The sequence below is a fragment of the Cupressus sempervirens genome, chromosome 3 (genome assembly GCF_028749045.1).
Source record: "Cupressus sempervirens isolate cs-2001-9-10 chromosome 3, ASM2874904v1, whole genome shotgun sequence".
NCBI classification, from domain to species: domain Eukaryota; kingdom Viridiplantae; phylum Streptophyta; class Pinopsida; order Cupressales; family Cupressaceae; genus Cupressus; species Cupressus sempervirens.
Window position 1 is genome coordinate 431313409 of NC_143120.1, and position 6646 is coordinate 431320054.

Here is a 6646-nt window from a genome sequence, read left to right on the forward strand (position 1 = left end):
ATGGGTAGGGGAGCGCGTCGCATCACCCAACAAATACTACTAAAGAAATATATATATAATTTAAAACTAATAGCTTTAAACAATTAACAATATTAATAGAAACTTTAAACTTTATTTTTAAAAAACTATTACTAAACTTACATTTAAACTAACTAAATTAACACCTATACTAACATGCTAAAGTTAAAATAACTTACAATTTAAATTAATTAAACTAACAACTTACAAACTAAAATTATTAATAAATAAAAATTATATAAAAAGAAACTAACTATCATAATAAACTAACCTAACTTACTAAGTAACCCTACACCCTACTCTACCCTTACTCCCCCCCTACACCTACTCCTTGGGCAGCGCTTCCCAAGCACTATCCTTGGGACAGCGCTCTCCCCCACACTGACAAACATAGGCCCTAAGCAAAGGTGGGCGGCCCAAAACTGATGGTAGTTTCAAATAAATTGTGCCATGTTTGTTTAAGTCCCAAAAAAAATAAAGGTGAGTGCTCAAAACAAAGGGGGGGATGGGACATGGGTGATAGGGTGACGTCACCCTCCCATCAACACCATTGACTTGCCAAACAAACTTAATTAAAAAAAAACTTTTTTAATGCAATACAAAGGTGACGCCCAAGGGAAAAAGGTGGAGCATTTACCATATAAAGTTTTATAGGTATGAGTTAGGATATTAAAAGAGATATTTAGGATATCTACTATAACTATGATATTTTTATTTACTTGATGTTTATTTTATTATTGATTTTAATTTTAAATCTAATTTTTCAATAAGAAAAAAGGATCTTTTTAGAGAATCTTTTCATTCTCTATTACAAAAAGAATTAATTTGAATCTCTCATACAAAAGGCAGAGAGTTTTACTCTCTTAAAACTTTTTTTTTTTGAAAATTTATATAAGTATAGAATTACAAGCAATGCATGTATATATTTTTTTTTCTATATATTTTAATAGAATTAAAACATGGATACAATAGTTTGAAGCATATTAACACCATATTTAATATGATCTCCTATACAACTTGTATTGCAATATATCAATCATAGGCATTATTTTCTTTCCTTAACATAATTATCATTTTGAACATATAAGGAACATATAAGGAACTTGAAAATTTGCTCAATTAAACCATCATCAAATCCTCTTATTCCTAATGTGCATCCATCTAATTTGAAATTATGATTAAATCACAAGATAAAAAATTTTACTCAAACACCAATTTTATTTGCAAACCTGATTCAAGGGCTCAGTTGGGAAAGAATCGAAAAGAAAACCCAGCTTCATTGCTAATCTAACAAAGTTTGAAATACCAATTTACATAGGATATCAATCCCAAATTTCAACAATATAATTGAATTTTCTTCATGACCCTCATCAAGGGATTCATAACATTTTCTGCAACACATTTCTAGAACCATGGATGGAACAGAATCTGATCAGGTGACAACAAGCATGTCCAAGAAAAAATTCAAACATGCATATTCATATAAGGTTTTCACAAAGAGATTCATAGTGAATCAAAACTAGGGAAAGATGGATTCTTCCAACCAGGAGAAGTCAAGCACAACACCAAATAGATGCCCAATCGGGGCTATATACCAAGAACTTCTGTTCTTCCATTTCCACATAACATAATCATACAAGGTTTGTGCTGATAGGTAGGGGCCCATAACACCCTACCCTTTCTCCCTCTTCTCATCCTAAGAAGAGACTCTAGACTGGTTGGAGTCTGACTAAACAGACCTTTCCTAAAATTGGTCACTTTTGCCCTCTTCAAGGGTGAGTAATACCAAAACACCCATGCAAGAAAATCTCAAAATTTCCAACATAAACATAAAAAGAAATCATCCAAAATAACATGGTTTTCAAATCTTCCCAACATACCCACAAACATACAACCAGTCAAACAACAACAAGGTAGCATAAGCATGAAACAAGAATGAAATCTGAACAAGGGAGATGAGAATTCCAACCTTCACAAAGAGGTAATGGCAATGAACAAGTTTGAGTAGAGCTTTCCCCTTCCTTCCTCCAATCTTCCAAGACTCCTCTCTAAATGTAGAGATTGGGTAACAACATCCACTAGTCCAAGAAGGGCCTCTAAATAAGACTCAAACTCAACCACCAAAAGGATCAATAACTTCTCCCATCCACTTACAATTCTAGAAACTCCTAACTCAACCCACACTATGGTTAAACACTAAGTGGAGGTGGGGTAATGAAACTTGTGGTAGCCATAGTCAATTTTCGCACAAAAGCAAAAAGAGACTTTTTGAGTGGTCTCAAAAGTCAAAAAAAGGGGTTTAGGGGTTGGAAAAGACCCCTAACCCATACCCATACCCCTTGGGTATAAATATTTCATGTTTTAAGGCCTTAGGAATAGGTTTAGAGCTAAACAAAGGCTAGGAAAAAAATTAGGGCCAACTAACAACTCTAAAATGCAGATTAAGCACTAATCTGGATTAAGAGTGCCTAAACTTGATTAAGAACCAAATGTAAACTGACACTAACTTAAATCTGACCTAGGTCCAAAGGTTATATAGTGAACCCTAACTAGCACGCTGAAGAACATAAACAATTCACGAGTGTCAAGCGACACTAAAAGAACATAGTTACGAACATTATCACTTACTGAACACAAAGAGATACATACATACATCTCATAATACAATACTTGAATTAAGAACAACAAAGTTTCCAAAATTAAGACATAGAGATCAGTTTTGTTCCTCCGTCGGTTGCCTTGGCTAAAATATCTACACACTCATTGCACACATCAGTAGTCCCAAAAATCACATGTACATATGTATGTATACGTATCATAATTTCACATAAATTGAAACATACATCAATCAGGGTTTCTTGCATCCTACTTATATCCTCCGTCGTAAAGATTCCAAAATTAATGTGTTAATCCTACATTTTACTTAATTCATCAGCGTACATGTACCTAAAACCTTAAATGACGAACATTAAATATCTGAAAATAATATCACACAACATGAAATAATACGATATGTTCAAGTATCTGATAATGTCTCGACATCTCAAGTCATGAGTAGCAAAAAGATAAAGTAACAACTAAGGCTACAAAGGGTTGAGGCGAGGCCTCACAAAGTCTACCCTTGAGTCTCCCCTGATCTTATTTTGTGTTTTGGGGTCTTGTGTCAAAAATTGTCAATATGTGCAAATTTGGGCAATTTGTGATAAATTGTCTTGTTTGACAGGGTTTTCTTTGTGATTAGGATTTCCTTTTTTGGAAGATTAGTTGTGATAACCTAACATCCTTTTTGCACTTGTGATTGGTGCTTAAGCACATTTGGACAAGATAAAGGATACTTTTGCTTGGCATATCTTTAGTGAAGAGGATCTAAGGACTAGTTGTTCATAAAAGGACTACTCTACTAGGCTCCATTACATAAAAAATATATAGAGATGTTGATTATGGAAAATAAAGGTAGATAGGGGAGACCCATCAGATATATATAGATGGTGATTATGTGGACACGTATGTGTAATGTAGAGATAATATTTAAAGCAATGAGGTACACATGGAGGCTAAGAAAGGAATGATGCAGTGAAAATAGGGAGGAAGGAGTGTCAAAGAGAGTAATTAGGGAGAGATGGAAATAAATAGTAATTATAAGGAAGTAATTTTGAGAGGGATAGAAGGAAAGAGATGATGTAGAGAGAGAGAGAGAGAGAGAGAGAGAGAGAGAGAGAGAGAGTAATTATAACTCTCAATTTTCTTTATATATATTATATATACCAAATCTAATAATCAACCATAAAATTCATTTATCGTCACATACCTCTATTTTTTTCTAGGCAAGAATTCAATATTCTATTTTGGTAGAAATTTTGTTAATCCCTAGTTTCTTGGGATCATATTATAAATATTTGGGAAAGGATATCAGTATAAAATATAGTGATTTTAATAGAAAAATAGATAAAATAAAATTAATAAACACTAAAAATGTCATTTATTTCTGTGCTTCATTTCAAAAAGATTTTAATCTTTTTACTAATACATTCTCTTGAATTTTCTAGCTAAGAATCCATAATATATATAGAAAAGTTATTAGTTTTATTCTCTCTAGTTATAATGTCTTTATGCAAAAGAAAATGGTTCTCATTGCTGATTATTTTAAACCATGACATGTGTATAATGTTCATATGGGAGATGTTGTCTTAAATAAATAACAAAAATCTCTAGTTCAGCCACTCACACATTCTTTACAACTTCTTAGTTCCTTTTAATACATTTATACAAATTCATGGAAATTTTATATAGCCTTTATACCTATATGGACAATACTAATTAACTTTGGATTTAATTTTTTTCTACTCAAAATAGTCTCTTTGTATGGGAAGTTTGATTTTCTAATAGTTATTTCCACAATACAAGTCCAAATGCCCTAAGCCTAATAATTGCATGACACTTTCAAGACAATATTTGTTGACAAAATAACAAGAAGTTTGGGTTCATATGAATATGTTCCCATTTTGATTAGATAAATAGGGATAGGGTTTTAATCCTTAAATAAAAAATAATATCAAGTGCAAGTACACTAGACAAAAATTCAAGGGTTCAGAAGGAGTGAGGGTAATGTAGGAGCATCCTTGTATAATTCCTAATCTTGTATTATCCAAAAATCATTTGCTAAATATTTCCTATTTTCTAGTTCTAGTCTGTGTGTTTATGGTGATAATCATTGGATCACATATTCTAGTTTATATAAACTCGATTTCTGAAAAGAATCTATCATGGATCATTTTTGTAAGGTTACATGTCTTTATGTTTCATATGCATGGAGATTTGGTTCATTTACTTGGTTGGAATATTCTTCATTGTTTAAGTAGTCACTATGTTGTAATTTTCTACCAAGATGATCGTCTTCACTTGCAAGTTTTCATGGCTTTTCTTGTGGGTTCTTGGATCATGTGTAGAGCTAGATATCTTATGTTGTTGGTTCCCTTATTTTTTAATTTTGTTTTCACTCATATAATCTTAAGGGGATGGTCCTATATTTTGTGACACATTTCTTGGTTTAGGATAATGTTTACTTTTAAGTTGACCTGTGTGTTGTGAATGCTATTTGTGATATGTAAGGTGTATCTTGAGAAATATTGGAGGGGCCTTAGCAAGAAAAGAGGATAAAGATGAGTAGGGAGAGACTTATTAATAGATGTAATCAATATTGTAGATCTTTGTATTCATTGTATCTTGAAGGGCCTTACAACGTCACTTGTATAATTTTGATTTGATGTACTTGTCTCTTCTATTAATAAAGAAGTCATTTTAAGTTGTATCTCTAGTTGTTTTTGTTGTACAGCTCTTAGCTAGAGGTTTGGTCATATTTTTTGGGGATTGACCAACTTTGTACTACATTAGCGACCCAACAAAATAGAACAAAAGGTAAAACAAAATAAAGTAGCTACCAGAAAGAACTTGCAAAAAATAAACTAACAATTAATAGAAACACCAAAAGAAGAGTGGATAGACACCATTAAGTACTAAAATGGAATAATCTAGGATAGTTTCTTTCTAAAGCCCTTGAGCTTATTTAAGGAGGACTACATGAAAGGCCTAAAAAGAGTTACATCTCCTAAAACAATCTGTTTCTTATTCACCAACAAGAGACCCTCATTGAACCCTCAATTTCCTCATTCCATTTCCTTTTTTGCCAACTTTCCTCCATGTCATCCCAAATCCCTCCATTAATCTTCTCAACTTTATCCTAATCTTTCTTCTATCTATTAACCAAATCTTGAGTTTGATCACATAGTTGAATGTTTGACACTTTCATCAATGTTAAGGATATTAGAAACTCATTCCTTTCTTCCTTTGTAGACACCTAGCTTTAAGTTCCAAAATATATTCCTCTAATATCACCCATTTATGCATCTTGTTCCCAAAATATCTCCCCACCTCCCACAGAACCTTGTCTATCTTCACCTTGATGTTATCCACAATGTGCATAGCCTCGGCCTAGGCTTCTAACTTATTAATATTTCTTCTATCAGTTTGAAGATGGAAGAGGAGTCTATTAGAAATGCATTTAAATTTGTTATGGAAGATGCTAAGTTCATCAAAATTAAAATAAAAATCCTCTAGGTCTATTCCATCATCTATAGAATTTAGGAAGAGGGTAGGAGAAAAGACTTCAAAATATGTGGCTCTTTGGGGTACTTGCACTATTTTTTTGGAGAGGGTAGGAAAAAATAAGTAGAAAGAATGTTGGAGATATAGTTTGTGGTCAAACTTTCTCAAGTTCAAGAAGGTTCAGTCAGCTAAGAAGAATCATAGTCTAAATCATCCAAGACATCCACAGTGTCCTCTTGCTGAGAGGCATTTTTAAGATTAGCTTTGAAGGAAACCCTAGTTCTAGAAATAGAGAGAATATTTTATAGAGATAGAAAGCATTTGGTCAAGGAGGAAATAAGGGTATAAAATAAAATTGGTTATCTAAATGGAAAAGGTAGGAAAGGGCAAGGCAGGGGGTTTAAAATATGGAGGAACATATAGAGACCAAAAATCAAGCTCTAGTGAAGAGGGCCTTCTCCTTTGACCTTAGATATATAAACCAAGTGTGACAGGGAGGCAAAACTCTAGGGAGGAAAGAAAAGTT